We start from the raw sequence: 17681 nt of genomic DNA, 5'->3' as shown, positions 1-17681 counted from the left end.
AAGTTCCTCATCCTATCAACATCCTCACGATGTATGGAAATAAGATAACTCTTTTTCAGGGATAAGGAACCGATGTACAGAGAACAGCGTCTAAAAATCTGTCTGCCCGAGGTTGGTACAGCACGATGAAGGTAGTCAGGCACTCAGGAATTGCTAGCTACACCTGCGGTAGGATACACAAAGGAAGCAACAAGGAGGAAAGAGAGAACAAAGACTGTGGGCCTTCCTTTGAGATAAGTATCTTACCTGTTCGTCTGCAAAGCTGCACTCATTCTTATGTTCATTCTCTGGCACAATAAATATTCCAAAAAAAGTAGAAGACTTTAGGAAGATCATAAGCTCATTTATCCTATATCATTCTTTGATTCAAAGAATCAACATGCACCAGCCAAGCAGTACAAACTATAGAAGAACCTTTTCTCGAGATGGACATTGTTGGAATGAAATAGGTGTAAGCTCAGATCTTCCACTCCCTTCTCCGTATACCGAGCAGAGGACCACTGGGTTCAGCTGCTTGGAGGAGCAAAGGAGGTGCAATGCAAGATCACTGTAGTAAGCAGTGTGCTTCAGTCACTTGTTGCAGGCTTTGCAAGCAAGTGCAATTTATGGGTGCCTGGAGGCTCTTCTAACTGGGGGAACATAACCAGCACACCTTGGAGGGCCGTACAAAAGTGTCTTTAAACTACACTCCTCTTATCTGCTACAGGTGGGTTTTTTTTTTCCAAGCTTGCAATAAACAAAACCAGCCCTGCTTACTTCTTACTTTTACCCATTAGACCAAGTAAAATACCTAATTTAAGGTAAGCGAAAAAGAATCAGACCCACTATAAGCTCCATAATTCCCCAGAAACCCAAGCAAAGCGTAATTTAGTGCAAAATTAGGCCTTTTACAATTGCAGACCTAGTTTTATACATTTCAAGACCCTGATTCCCTACTGCATTACTGCTGTCAAACGGCAGGAGCACAGCTGAGAGTCATTCCCTAGGTGTTGTGTTAGCTCCATAAAACATGCCTTAACAACTCAGTCCCTAACGGTTTCATGCGCCATGTGCTACAAAATGGAGACACTGAGGGCCAGCAGGTCAGCATTAATCATTTCCTCACGGACAACATTATGAAGCGATACCCCTGATATTAGTTAAATAGCTCACAGAAATAACCAGTATAACAGAGGAGTCTCCCCAGCATTAGACCAGGTACTTTAATGGAACTGTCAAACATTTTGTCTGACTCTTTGCTGCCTGGCACCTTGATTAGCCATTTACGCATGAGCTTAGGGACTGTAAAGAGCCATAATATCAGACCTCGCCATTCATACAGGAGTAACATTTTATACCAGTAACTGCGGTGGAAAGAACTGCAGATTCAGACGTTACGAGCTTATACAATCTTTTCCTTTTACCTACAAGATAATTGGAAGAATAGAGCAGAAAAATTGTGTTTAATCATATCAGAGCCACTGTAGCTCTCTAGTGATTTAACACCACCCTTCTAAGCAACCGGTGTTGAACATATGCTAAAACTGCAACACCACTGATATCATCCTTAATAGTCTCCTCTGTTACTAAAAAGTCTCTGTATGAGCATTGCTGTGCTGTACGAGGACTCAGACTCTCAGGGCCCATGCTGGGCTATTCCACTACCTGTTTATTACATATAATTAGAGAATGCAACACTGACTTGAAAGTGCTGGATTGCCTTGAAAAGCACAAATATATTACTTCTCTGTTTCTGAGCACATAGGCAGTAAGCTCTATAATTTTCTTAATTGTCTTAGACCTTTTTTGTTGTTCTTGATTCTTTTTCTCCAGCAAATGAACATGAATCTGCTACAGAAATAAGAAATGCCAGCTTTATGCTTGAGCTTTCAATTCTCTTTTCTGGTAGAAAGCAAGCAGGAAAATACCACACTTGTGAGAATAAATGTACAAAAGCACACATATATTCCTATATATTATTTTGTTCAGAGCAAACATAATGAGAAACCAATACATAAGAGAATGTAGTGAGTTAGGCAGGCTTGCAGGGTTTCTAAGAATGTTTCTCTTTTCTATTTTAGATCATCTAGAAGTACGTTTAAATCTTCACAAGGATATGGAACTGCAAGAGCTCCAGACGACTTTTAATATAAGAACCAGGTTTATATACTTTGGTATGACAATGTCTGCCTAAAGGTGAATGCACGTGTAATCCCAATGACTTTATGACCTACTTACATTTTCATAATAGTGTAAAGGACGTTTACTGTACATGACAGTCAGTCTCTGAGATCTCTGCACATGTACCTACATTTATGTGTGCGAATGTGAAGACAGAAGATGAATATTTTCAGTGGAATTCTGTGGGGCTATATGGATACATCTGATGGAAGGACACCCCCAACAACAGTAGTCTCTAGGAGCAGGACCTATATAATGATGTATAATTTAGACAGTTAAGTGCAGGAAGGCAAGGCGACATGAATGTCGCAGGACCAGAACAAGTGGTTACTTGCTTGTAGAAGGGTGCACTCTTTCAGACACTTAAAAAAAAAAAACTGATAAGGAATATAAGCGGTGTTCCTCTTAAATAAGGCCAATTTTCAACATTCTTTTTCTGAGTATGGAGAGTTCATGTGCACACGCATGACTTTCTGATACCACTCCTTACTTTCTAGCACAGGTACCAACATGTCAAATGGAGCCTCTGTTCTTTGGTCATCAGTATGTGACCTCTGGTTGGCAGCAGTGATTGATTCCTAATGTTATGAGACAAATGAGGAGAAGGTCCTTTCAGAAACTAGCAATGCAACAGTATGCACAAAGCTATGCATCAAGCACTGTCAGAAACCTAAAATGGCAGAAATAAATGAGGTCCAAAAAAAACTTTACAAACACATGGAGCTACATTCCCCTTACACAGGTGATACATACGATATTATTCCAAAAGCAGGAGACTCTTGAAAATGTTGTACTTTAGTAAAACTATCTTAGCTCCGGAAAACATGGATCATCACCACTGCAGGAGCCTTGCTGTAGATCTAAACTCTTCTGTCCCTTTCATCTCAAGGGTGTCTAGCTCACATAGAGATGTATGAATCACAGGTGTCTAATATGGCAGAATAATTCCACCTTTGATGTCAGTAAGAAGTGATACCATCTTCATCACCTAAATTTTGATGCCCAGTTCATATAATGACCTGGACATGATAGGGTACCACACAGGGTACAAATTCCATGTTTGGTTCTTTCCTTTTGCTATGCCTTTATATGGTCTATATAGGGATTTCAACCTCACAGCTCCTATGAAAAAGTCATCCCATACACCTTCAGCTCATATATCCAAGCTCACTACAAGTCACAACCCTCCATCCAGCTATGATTCTATTTTCTGCTCATCACCACACAATCCAAGGCCTGAGAGGGTAAATCATGACATCTGCAGTTTTCCCATATAAAATAGCATTACAGCTTTCTCTGTTCTCATTGCTTGTTACTTATAACTCTGAATAAATACTTTGAATGAGAATCAGGTTTCAGATTAATGAAAGCACCTTCTAACACTGAGCATTTTTATAGGATTATGGCTAATGGTGAACAGAAAGCAAGAGATAATGGAATGACTTCAACATGCATGATCCCTCCATGCCATTAGGATGATATCATTTCCATGATGTTCTTTTTCTATATTACATAATTGGTAGCTGAGGAATCTATAAAAATATAAGGATGGAGGAAGCACCATAGAGCTGAATAAAAATGCCAAACGGAATACATATTCTTATTCCAATTACTGAAATTTTGTTTGGGGGGGTATGTCAAAAAGTTGGTTAAAGAAATAAAATTTCACAGACATCCTGTTCCATCAAAAGAAACATTACATCTTCTTGTTCTCATGACTGAGGATCCATATTGGCTAATGCAATCTCTTTTTTTCCAGTCAGCTCTTAGAAAATGTTTGAAAATATTTTAAAACATTCCCCCTCTACTACTCGGCACTGGTGAGGCTGCACCTCGAACACTGTGTTCAGTTTTGGGCCCCTCACTACAGGAAGGACATGGAGGTGCTGGAGCGTGTCCAGAGAAGGGCAACGAAGCTGTTGAAGGGCCTGGAGCACAAGTCTGATGAGGAGCGGCTGAGGGAACTGGGGTTGTTTAGCCTGGAGAAGAGGAGGCTGAGGGGAGACCTACAATTACCTGAAAGGAGATTGTAGCGAGGTGGGTGTCAGTCTTTTCCCAAGTAACAAGTGATAAGACAAGAGGAAGAGGCCTCGAATTGCACCAGGGGAGGTTTAGATTGGATATTAGGAAAAATGTCTTCACCGGAAGGGTTGTCAAGCCTTGGAACAGGCTGCCCAGGGAAGTGGTTGAGTCGCCATCCCTGGAGGTATTTAAAAGACATGTAGATGTGGTGCTTAGGGACATGGTTTAGTGGTCCACTTGGCAGTGCTAGGTTTACAGTTGGACTTGACAATCTTAAAAGTTTTTTCCAACCTAAATGATTCTATGATTCTAAAAATGAAGATCTTTAGATTGGGGCCTGATCCTGCACTCACCTTCTCTAACTTTCCCCTTTTACGATGCTGAGGTATTAATTGTGTTTAATTTTCAAAATGGGGAAAAAATAAAAATCAAAGCCTGGAAAAAGGTTGCCTAGATATGCATCTCATTAATGTCTAAACATAAGCCAGATTTTAAAATTCAAAGTGAGCTAAGGTTTGAAGAGGAAAGGGCCAAATTAAGTTCAACACTGAATCTAAGCAAAAAGTCTGGTTTTGATGGACTTCAAGCAAAGCAAAGAAAAAAACTTGACAGTTTCAGATGCATTTTTCTTTAAATTTGAGCTCTTTAAAGTTCACATCACATAGATGACTAAGTGGCGGAAGGTTGATTTGCAATCTTTGCAGCTGCCAATTGTTTCGCTCAAAAGGTTTTTTTTTTCTCTTTCCTTCTTTCCTTTTTTTCTTTTCCTTTTTTTTTTTTTTCTTCTCCCTGCCAGATTGTACAAATCAATGCTTATTCCAAACATGAAAAGCATTGTTTTGAAAACCAGTTAAGGTTGCCAAGGAAACTACAGTGTTGTCACTCTCACATCATTTACAAAATCTATGCACTTTATGGCAAGGAAATGAATAGTTAAAGACATTATAAATCTTATACTGACAAAACAATGAACACAGGCATTATTTTCCTTGGGAATATAGAAATGGAAAGGCAAGACCTCTGATCCTAAGAATCCAAGAACATGGGGTTTCCCCTTACAAGCTAACAGTAAATTCCTTTTAACTATAAGCTATGAATAGATGCTTTTTCTAAGTTTCAGCCAGCCAGAAATATGTTCAGAAGAACTCACAAATTCAGTGTTTTAAAAAAATGACCACCCAGCTAGAGACAGGCCGTCTTTGCTTTGTTCAGGAATGCTGTGAATATGCTTTGATTATGAAAATTAAGCCCAAGGCATCTCAAGCTGTGCAGCCAAACTGGGCTGCCCATGTTTGGCTTAGATTAGAGCCCAGACTTGAAAATATTGATAATTGTGCCTGATCTTGTTCCCACTCAAGTAGATGGTGAAAGAAAAATCCAATTGACTTCAAAGAGAGAAATGTTATGCCCACACTTCCTACCAAAACCTATGACAGCAAGATTACTTCAAAATGCAACAGCATTTTCCACTGCTGTGGGGCAGTAGTTAAACCACTGTGATTGTCTAAGACAATGTTATAGGAGGAGAAGAAAGTCGCATTTTAACTATTACTGCATTTATGAAAGGACTAATGCCTTTCCATTATAGTTCTGAAGAATATGCACAACCCTCAAAGTCTTTGTTACACCATTTCCCATGTTTCCCAGATGTTTGCTGAGTGAAAAAATAGTATTCATGTGAACTCCCTGACACTTATCCACATTTCATTCCTGTATGCCAATCTTGGTTGAAATATTTAAATCCTTTTCAACTTCAGCTCTTTCTTATATAATATTTGTTTCCATCCAGTCTCAGCTGCTGACCTCTTTTGCTTCTATTCTTATTCCTTTAATCTCTTTCCCCTACATTTAGTCTTGTTTTTTAACCTCAGATCCAAGGAATCAAGATTTTACTCCATCTTTTCTCTATTCCCCTTTCAGCTTTAACCTCCTTCAAAGTCTTATTAGAAAATGGATTCCACTTTTACCAAGTCAGACATCCTACTTGTTGGACTGTTTGACATGACTGGCAATTTGTGTGATGACAATAACACGGAGAGCTTGTATATGATAAGCTGATGTGAGGAGTAGTGGTATCTGTGTTATCCTAAATATCAGCTGCACTTTAGTTCTGTCTCATTCCATCCTTAAATTTCTCCTTTCGTTTGCTTTCATATCTGACTTTCCTAGGACTTCCATGGGTTCTTCCAAATAGTACTAATATTTCTACCCAAGCAGAGGTAGGATCATCTTTGTCTTATGTTTTACGGAGACTTACCAATATGCATCGGCAGTATTGCTGGACAAATGTACACAACAGATTCCCGTGGGTTTAAATTTCTCTTGTAACGGAGGTCAACAGCAGAGCCCTCCATCACAATGTTGTATTATAATTTGTTTATGACTCTGCTCCCTTTTTCATTTTTAAAATCCTCTCTTGTATTTCCTGTGCTAGGGGGTTGCTGAGTGGTGGCAGCCTGCAGAAGAAGGACTTCCTGGCGTCAGAAGTGCTGAGGTCATTGGAGTTAGATCAGATACTTCTGGTGGTTTAAATGAGGCAGTCATGTTGTTTTTACTTAGGTTTGGTTTTTTTTAAGATTATTGCCAAAGTAACTCAGAATGTTAAAAACAATAATTGACATTAATTTGTTAATTTAGAGCATTTGTAGGCAGCCACAAAAGTGTCAAAGACCTTTGTTTAAGAAGTACACACAGTACATTTCTAGGCCAGAGCAAGACCTGAAGCTAACAACACATTAATGTTCAGCAGCTTATATGAACTTTTGGCTTGGCAATTAGCATCACAAAAGACAATGTGACTTACTAGACATGGGAAATAAACTGTGTGTTGACCCAAACCTGCAATGCATTAAGAGAATGATGCTATTTTCCTATTTTTGAAATGTCGTCATAAATAATGCTCCTGTTTGTACTTAACCTCCACCCCAAACAGCCAAACAGAAGTCAAACTTACGCTTACTGTTTGTTCAACTCTTCAGTAGTTTGTGGAAGGAGATCAGCACATCTCTGCAGGAAGATGCTTTAGCAGTGCTTTCTACCCTGTGCCAGTATACATAACACTTTTAGATCACAAATAGTAGAATAAAATAAGCTCTTGATGGTTGATTTTTCTATAAGGCAATGAGGATTACAGATCACAATAATTGATTTCTGGTGAGTTAGTAGAATGAGTGTATAAAACAGGATAAGTAAGAGTAAATTATGTTGAAAAAGGCTTGGTGCTGAAAAAATAGAGCAATTAAAATGACTGCATGCAAAGCATAAATGGCAAAGAAACTAACTGGAAATACACTGTCCTTCTGAATATGAAATCATAAAGTCATAGAATGGTTTGGGTTGGAAGGGACCTTCAAAGGTCATCTAGTCCAAGCCCCCTGCAATGAGCAGGGACATCTTCAACTAGATCAGGTTGCTCAGAGCCCCGTCCAGCCTGACCTTGAATGTTTCCAGGGATGGGGCATCTACCACCTCTCTGGGCAACCTGTTCCAGTGTTTTACCACCCTCATTGTAAAAAATTTCTTCCTTATATCTAGTCTGAGCACCACTACTGAAAAGTTTAGTTACAGCTCATATATCCTGCTCCACAAGAACAGAAACATGTCTACTGGACATCCAGTAGTTGCATCAATTCATATATCTCAAATATACACGGATTTTTGGTTATGAAATGCTGTCACCTGTATGAGAATATTCCTTTCCTTAAGTTGCATTAAAAAAAAAAAAAAATCAAGTCTCCACTTTTGAACATGAATTTAAGAGACACTTAAGAGAGATTCCTAAGTTCTTCTAAAAGTACATCTACTCAGATGGAGTCTTGACACATGGAGCTATTGAAGGAATTAACTACAGCACTTTACGTTCATTCACTCTAGATTTGTTTGATCAATGCAGATGAAGTGCAGCATTGTGTAAAAGGCAATGCAGCTGTCAATAGTGATGTATTTAGTAGGGGAAAGTCAATAGAGATATGTGAAATGTTACTGACTGATATATATTTCACCAGACTCTTGAGGTGTTCAATCTGTACTTTATACACAGGCACTGTATATATCAAAAAGGTAGTCCTGAGGGCAAGGTGTTGAGCCGGGACTGAAGGAGATCTGACTTCAGCTGCTGGTTTCGCTGCAGCATTCTTTGTGCATGTGTGTATCTTTGTGTTGGTCATTCAGGACTAGATCCACAGAGATACTTTTTATGTATCAGACTCCCTGAATTATATAAATATTACCAAAATGTAAATATTGCAAGTTATATACCGGAAAGGGTATGTGGTTCACCTCATTTTTTTCACTTTTGTTTCTGTACTGTACAGTCCATAGAGCATTTCATATTGCTGGGACATTTTTTTTAATTGTTTAATTTTATTTCTCAATATTTGCTTTCAAGAGTAGTTTGAAGAGCTTTCTGTGGAACTTTGTGTAGACAGAATCAACAGCAAAAAAGTACATGAGGTTGCTGTTGAATTAAGCACTTAAAACTGATCTGTAACTAAGGGGATTGAAAGACAGCTATAAACATATCCTGCCAACCTATAGTTCCATGTTGTCTCAAAGAGGAAGCTTTGCACTTCGAGTAAGTAAAGCGTAGTGATGCTAAAAATGCAAATAGAGACATGTGCTCTATTTGCTGTTGGAATTATTTACAAAAGCTTGTAACTAAACCAAAATGCAAGCACCTAACCCTGCATTCTGCACAGAAAACCTGTCCTGCAGGGTGTTTGCAAGGTTTCTGCAGAAAGAGGGTAACATTTTTGGTTGTCATTTGTGGAATGGACAATATCGCTTTTCTTAGTATTTGCTGAGATGACCTAAAATAAGTTATAACCTTGGCTTCCTGTAGAGCGTGTCTAGAAAGACAATACTCAGAGAAGCTGCATCATCTAATCTTACAGTAAGTCTTTGACTGATGGAATAGGTTGTGTTATTTCTTCCCATTGAGTAATGAGTGAGTCCGGGCAGCTGCCTTACAATAGATGTCTAAAGGTATATGGGAAGGCTTCTGTCACAAAAGAGTTTACCAATGTTAAAACTTCAATATATTTCATTTAGTACTAGTGAAAGGGCAATGTAATTGTCTTAATGTATATGAAAAATATTAAATTGATCATCACAAAGGGTAAAGGACAACTGTTGAAAATTAGGAAAGTGATATAGAGAAAATGTATGAACTTCTTGTTATACAGGATTTTAAATACAATAATACCCTTGGTGGCATGAGTTCTGTATTTTTAACCAAAATATACATTGCAATTTTCAACAATTTAAGTTAATTCATACCACTTTTTCTTATAAAAGTAAGTTTAAGGAAATTAAAATTCAATAAATTTTGTAAACATCTCAAGAGAAGATGAATAAGAATGCCACAGAAAATGTCATGGGGAAAGAGAAGTGTTGTGTGAACCAACATTTTGTCATAAAAATCCTCAGTATGAATACAAATGTGTTTTGTAAGCCTGCTATATCTGTTGTAGTAACAGATGTGAATTTACTGAAGGAATTTAGAGTGATTAACCTTTTAAATTCTCCCATTATCACTGGTATTGTGGTATTCAGTCCCCTATTAAGTGATGCAAGAGCAGCTGCATGCTACCGCCACTCAGTAGGTCCATTTGGCGCTTTGGTCTTCTGTAGGTAACATAGCACCCACCCTTAAAATAAACTTAGTCTACATTTTACCTGCTTGAAAGCATACCAAAACTGGTGGCAGCTCATTGGTAATGTAAACATTTGTCTACTAAGTTTTGACCATCTGTGCAGCTTCCATGAATAATTAAAGAAATACACCTATTACACGCAATGTTAGAGAATTTCATCTTATGCCAGTTTTAGCAAAATGCCAAATATTCTAGCTGTATTTGGGCTCTTCGGCGCAACCCCATTAAATATACTTTTGACATGGTACCCATTAATCTTACAAAGCACAGTCTTGAGTTACTCAATCTTGTGACATAATGGATTCCTTTCCTACACCTTGGATGAGCAATCAAATGGAGATTGACTTTCTTCATTTAGTCAAATAGATTTATCTAATCCATGTTTCAAATGACTAGATTAAGTAGGGCAATGTGGGGTTTTTATGTCTGAAGAAAAATCCATTTAATAGAACTGTTCCTTTGATTTTAAGAGTGAGAATTACTATCAAAACACTGGACTCCTTCCTCTGTAGTTTTTTGTTATAATGATCTAGACAGTCTTATCTGCCTGTACAGCAATTGAGGGTATTAATACTCCTGTGACATGTCTGCAATAAAGTATGTTCCTGGTCAGAAGAGACAAAGAGAATCCCCACATGAGGCCATTTATGTACTACGGTATGTGTGGTGATGAGGACAGTGAACAAATGTCCTTTTGTTATTATGTCATAGAAATGATTTTCATGAAGGATTAATTCATTAAAAACAACAAAAGGACATTTTCTTTTCTTGCTCATAATTAATTATGGGAGGACAAAGGTTCTGTGCAATAGAGAAGTGTAATTAGCTTGCAGCACGGAATTTAACCACTCCATTGCACTGTGGAGGTGATAAAGAGAGAAACTCCCCAGCCTGTGTGTATTCTGGAGCCCTCTGCTGAACTGAAGGAAAACCTCTCAACTCTTTGTCAAGACGCTATTACGGTAACAGACAACTCAATAGCATTTTATCAGAAGAAAAATTTCAAGGGAAAGAAAAAGAAAATTCCTTGAGATTTCCCCTGAGCCTTTCACAGAAGAGTAGGGAAATATGTATTTATTAATTCAAGATGAGTCTAATATGCATCATTTCAGATTATAGGTGAGTTTTGATTTGAAACATGATCACTGGAGATATTCTGCATTGTATAAAAGGAATGTATTACAATCTTATCTTATACAATTTGAACACTAACAGAAGTTACTTTTCCTAAGATTATAACTTTTCCTTGAATTCAGCATTCCAAGCAGACAATACTAAAATACGTTTGGATTTTTTTTTTTGTTCATAATGTTAAAACAGAGGAAAAACAACCTCTTTCTCATCTAACATTACAAAATAATCTTAGAACAGTAAACAGAGTACTCAGCTGAGAGTTAGGAGTTTCCTGACCTCTGACGCCTGCTGTTGTTGAATCCTTGGTTTGTGCTAAAGGTAGATTCCCACACTAGGTCCTTGCCTTTGTGAGGACTTCCAGTCCATCTTCTAGTTTAGTGTCAGAGCAGCACATTGCCTGACATGTTGTAGACATGAGAATACTTAAAGGACTGTTCAGTCATAAAATTGGGACATGAGAAGATAGGAAGTGCTGAACATTTCTGCATCCTATTCCTTATGATTTTCTCTTGCCTTTCTAGATCTTGGAACTCTAAAGAAGACTTTCTGTAGGATCTCTGGGAGGAAGGCAGTTAGCAGATTGTCATATCCACACAGGTTGGAGAAAATACAGAAGGAAGCAGTCAATCCATGACCATCTAGAAGAATGGTTCCTGAATCAAGAGACCACAAATAATTACCTATTCTGACATAAAATGTGTCTCCAAATGAATTCATAACATCTGAGCGTTAGTACAGTTGCCTCCAAAAAACAGTACCTGCAGCTTAGTGGAGTCGCTGCTCTTCCTGAGCAAAGCCCACGTTTCTGTAACTTCCAGGATGTTCCACATATCTATGGGAAAGACCAGTTCTGCATGGTAATATTGGTGTGTCTTGATTCCAAGTAGAAAATGATCAGAAATTCTAGAGAACTCCAAAAACAGAGTGAAGGAATTGTTTCTAAAACAACCAGGTTTTGTTTCCTGACTTGTTGAATTATATTAGTATTTTGGTGTAGTATAAGTCAGATATTCAGAGTCATTAAGTCAGATATTAAGTCTCATTCACAGTCTCTTAGATGGAAGTTACCACCATAATACCATATTCTAAAACAGCACAAATATTATTCTCTTGCAATATTTTATTCATTATTGGGAAAATCTTATTTACTAGTAGGTGATAAAGTGCCAAAGGACACTTGGTTTTCTTCAAGTTTTACAAAATTAAGTTGATAAAGAACAAATTGAATAAATTGTTATGCTTCCATTGAAGAAAAGCTCCAGTGACTTTACCATAAACCTAGAAACATATTAGGAAATCATCACTGCCACATCACCATCAGGCTTTCTTTTTAAGTCTTCTTTTAAAGTACTGACAAGATCTAAACCCACTTGGTTGATAAAATCTGATAGGTTCATATGTTTTCTGGAAACCTGGTTTTTGGAAACAATGGATGAAACAGCTGTTGTAGTCAAGAAGGTATAATAATATCTTAAACACATATGAAGTGCTTAATCTAAAGGCAGTTCTAAAACTAATCTAAAAGTGTCTCCAGCTACTTTGAAACTGTGGCTTCTTCAGGAATATAGATACAACAGAGTGACATCATAACCCAAAATTATTTATCAATGGAAAATAACAAGAACTCCATATTGCAGGTGCCCTACTGTGCAGGTCATTATACAGAACCAGCACACCACAAGTACAGTGATTTACATTCAGTGATGATCTAACCCACATAATCAAATGAAATTGTAATGTTAACAATTGAAATGTAATAATAAAACTAAAGATCAAGAAAACTGAAAACTATTCATTTAAATCTAAACGTTGTCTTGGAAATTAACAAGATAGTGTGCATTTTCTTTTTTTTTTTTTTTTAGAAGCAGCAGCTTATATGATCTGTGATAAGCAATAAATAGATGGTTTGAATGGCAGCTGAGGCATAGTTAATATTAACTCAGTTAATGACACTTGTGATTTGAAAGAAAACCAGACTTTGAACGTGAGTGACCATGAAGGTATCCTAGCAGCTGCAACAGCTGGCCAAAGAAGGCACCTTTGTTTTGTTCACATATTTCCTTTCTGTACTGCACAACCGTTTTCTTATTTACATTTGAGATCTAATTCAGATGTTTTGGATTAAAAAATAATGCAGACGAACACTGAACTAAATACAAAAGCTTTGGAAAAAAGACTGTAGTTATACAAGCTTTCCCTTCCCAGATCAGTAAAATGCCATATCAGGGGATTTCAGTAGTCCAGCAATAGCATTTTCTTTTGTCAAGACCTGTGCTGCTGCTTCACAATGCCCTGTGCTAAAAAAAATCCATAGACACTGCTTGATAATAGTCTTCATAACATCGACCCCAATAAAAGGAGATATATTTTCTTTTCTTTGAAGGATGTACACCACTCTCCAAGGTTTATTGTTCAGCACTATCCTGTCCTAAGGTAAACCTCACATGTAAAATACCATCAGAATGAGGTACTAAATCAGTGGTGCCTTTTCCAGCAGCCCTGAGGATCAACATCAGTAGAACATAAAAGAAAAAAAAAAAGTAAAATTGGATGACACAACCTACTAACCAATCAAAAGATACCTGATTTTAATATCCACAGACAACTCCTTCAGCTGCTTTTTTTTTGTGAAGTCTGATTCATCATAAAGCATTCAGTTATAAAATGGAGAACATAGTATTGTTGACCACTGGTCTGATATGATTTTCTGCTACAGCATATGTAGATATTTTAAGATTTCATCGTACTTCCCTCAAATTAGACACTTAACTAATAAGGACTGCAGTCCTTTTTTTTTTTTTTCCTTCCTCTTTTTTTAATGGCTGGAAGGACACTTCTGAAAAGCACTTCAGATTTTCAGGAAGATGGATCGCCCTTAGAAGTTTCTTTCTTTTACTGTTGATTGAACAGTGTGCAAAATCTCCATTCTTGGAGATACTCAGAACTTGACTGGACAAGGCTCAGATCAACACAATCTAATTTCAAACTGAGATCCAACTTTGAAAGAGGACCTCGTCTAACTGGTTTTAGAGGCGGTTTGATCAGATGACTTCCAGAGGTCCCTTCCAGTTTAAATTGTGAAAATTTTATTTTCCTTTCTTTGGCACTTCTGTAAGTATCTAAGGACAGGCAGGCTGAACCTGAGACTGTGAGTGGAACATATAGCCCAGAAACCTAAACCCGCAGGAAGACGAAGAATGTAATTTTTTTTCCTTAATAAGCAATACTTTATTACTGTCACATAACTGTAGTTAGGGGGGAAAAGTCTTTCAATCATACAGTAAACTGCTCTTAGCATCACAATAGGATATGTGGTCAGAAAGATCATATACTACCTTTCCTTTGCAATGGTAATGAGAATTCTTTTTCAGAGAACACTATTGTCCATATAAATTATTCACCAGCAGAATAGGCTGTATATAGATTTCTTAAAAGGAATATTTCATTAACATGACAAATTACATCTTTAGCCATGAAATGCTTAGTTACCTCCATGAATTTAGTTGGGAAAGACACACCAACTTATTTTTCACACTGTGGCAGTGTATTCATTAGAAATATTTAAAAACCCCTGGATCCAAGCATCCTGGCGTCCAAGCATGTATGGTCCAAGCATCAATTAATTTAATATTAGGTTGCTATTAGTTTTACTGTTATATAATAAATACAGATAAATGTCCACTGGCTTCATTTCCTTTCATTTTGTTATCCAAATGGACTTATTCTGGTGTTTAAAGCAGAATGTAGGGGTCATTGATTGTATTTACCACTTTGATACTAACTTGATATGAAAAAAATCTCAAATTACTACCTTATATGACTATTATTTCCCAGCCCACTTTAAACACGAGGACTTATGACAATGCCCTGATTTTCTTAGTAGTACCTGCTCTGGATGGAACAGTGGCATTCTTGGAACCTTGATGACTTTAATTCTTCAGAAATCAAATATTCTATTTTTTAAATTTTTCTTGATTAGGATATTTTAAACTGTATGTAGTTCAAGTATCCATAAACCAGCACAGTTGTGGCACTTTACCACGTATGTATTCTCCATTCCTCCAAATGTGAAGGAAACCCCATTAAGTGAAAACATCTTTTTTTCAGGTTTAAGTCAATGCATTTTGTGGGGGCTTAGATTATACATCAGGATATAAATCAGTTTCAATGACTTAATTAAAAAATGGTAGCTGTGCACACTGTCATATTCAGCCTGCTCATCTATGTCGTCCTATCTCCTCAATTTATATCAGTGCAGCAATATACTGACAGTTTTCTAAAGTTTAATCAACCAATGCTTCCTAGGCATTTGCAGATGTTAGATGAAACATGGAACATTAATGGAAAGAGCTTTTACTACTACTACTAAATTAAGTTTCATTTGCCTTTTCAAAGGTGTTTTAAGAGTGTTATGTATATTCTGATTCAAGGAGCACTCAGTGTTCAAGCATTTTTATCATGCGGTTTTTGTGAAAAGGTTTGCAGTCTTTTTGAAAAGGTTTGCTGCTTCTGATTTAGTGCGGCATTGTTCACTTCCATCTGACACACTGCTAATTTAAATATTTTAACCACGAGATGCAGGTCAAGGTGTACTGTTAATTACAAAAATCCCATTGTTGTTTCCTTTGAAAAAGCTCTATAATAGAAAAAAGATGAAAGGCAATGCAGCTGGCAGTGAAATAGCATGAAAACACTCCTTTCCTTCTTCAAAGGCCTTGTTTACAAAATGTAAGGTCACTTCGGTCAGAATTGAAAATACAAGCACAATAAGGTAGCTCCAAGGAATCACTCTGAAGGCAAACTAAACTTCAATTAAATGCCTTCTTTTTTTTCTTTTTTTCCTTTTTTTTTTTTCCTGGAATGAGAGCAATTGGAAAACTTGGTGAACAAAACTAAACTTCACATCCACTTTCAAGGTGTTTTATGTAGATACATGCACAAGGAATTAAAGTTATCAGTTAGGAAAAAAATAGTGACAAGGCTTTTTACCATGAGTTTCACCTCACATACTTGCTTCTGATCTGATGGCACAATAATTTGAAAACCTTCAGATTTGTTTGCCTGTATCGGGTGAACTCTAAAAGAATATCAGTATTTTAATTATACAACGAGTTAAATTATCTGTTAGAGCTAAACACTCACCAAATAATCAACCTACTTTTTGTTTTGATTGGCCATACCAGCCGATTAAGCTGCTAATATACAAAAAGACAGATGTCAATCACTGCAGCATCTCAGCAACCTGCTAATGACTAAGCTTATGCACTTTAATAATCCTGCTTATTTTAATGGTAAGGGGTGGAAAAGCTGAAAGAAAAACTGATTAGAGCAATGAATTGCTTATTTTAAAAGATGTGATTTTAGCATAAATCTATTTTTTAAACCATCTTGTGCTTGATTGCATATCATTTTTGTTACCAGTGTGGTATTAGTAGTAATTTTACTTCAAAAAAAACCAAAAAAACAAACCACAGCAAAAGTAACAAAACAAAACAAAACAAAAACCAAATGAAAATGAACTTTTTTGAAATGTAGTAGATCCAACTCAACTGTTTAAGAAAACATCGTTCTGTCTTCTCTATTTGTTATAATTTATAAAGTAAAGAGAAGCAATGGGGTAAAGTCAGGATTCCCACTTTTGATGCTCAGCATAGGTGTTTTAGTACCAAAAGAATACATGTGCCCCTAGCAGAGTGATTATTCTGGGTACCGCTCAGGTAGCTGGGCTTCTTATACATGTGTTGAGTACATCAAACCTGGAAAAGCAATTTCAAGGCATCAATATTTTTTTTTCCTGTTTTTTTCCTTTTTTTTTTTTCTTTTGGATCTCAGATGAAGTATAGCAGCTAGGAGGTTGGAAACAGTGATGCCATTAAATCCATGCTTCCATAACCTAGAGCTGCAGCAATAGCAAGCTATTAGTCACTTCCTTCTTTACATTTTACAGACATTTCCTGCAGTACCGCAGATGCTCAGATGTTTATATGTCACCACATTACACATGGGTAGTTAGACATATGTGTATTGGTATTATGCAGGGCTCTGCAGCCAGTTAATAGGAAATATTGCCTGACAGAGGGAGGCTTGAACCTCGCTGAAGCACAGGGGTCTGACTGAGGGCTGTGTATGGGCTATCTCTGTCTGCTCTTATTCCAGAGAACCTAGTCCTCTTCTGAAGGTATGTGCTGAACTGAGCTAGCCTTGGTGGTTAGCCTGGAGGTCATTTATCTACGCAGCAAAAGGCAGAAAAAGGTTCCAATCTCTGATCTAATGATTACTTTTGTGAAATGACTTCCAAGCAAAAACCATAAATTATCCTAAGAAGGTGGATCAGAACACTGGAATCCAGCTCACAGCTGGGTGGCTTAATCATTTCATAATGTGGCCTCCTTCTGTTTGAACAGAAATTCAGAGAAGATTTACTGGCATATTCTTTTGATTCATGGGTCTGAATTCCACTCTAGCCTCCTTTTAGGTGGTAGGATCTCTCTACGTAAGTAATCTATATAGAGTATCTATCTCTCTATATAAATAATCTTAAATATTTATATGGCTCCAACTAATTGTACTCAGAAAGAGAAAGGTAATAAACCAAACTAGAATAAATTGCTTACATACCTCTAAACGCAAACTTTCCCAAGCTCAGGGGATCTGAAATCCTAGATAAGTGCTTAAAATGTCCCTAAAAATGTAAGTCTTATGACTCACCTC

Source organism: Calonectris borealis, chromosome 1, assembly GCF_964195595.1.
Source record: "Calonectris borealis chromosome 1, bCalBor7.hap1.2, whole genome shotgun sequence".
Lineage (NCBI taxonomy): Eukaryota > Metazoa > Chordata > Aves > Procellariiformes > Procellariidae > Calonectris > Calonectris borealis.
This window is presented reverse-complemented; position numbering follows the sequence as displayed.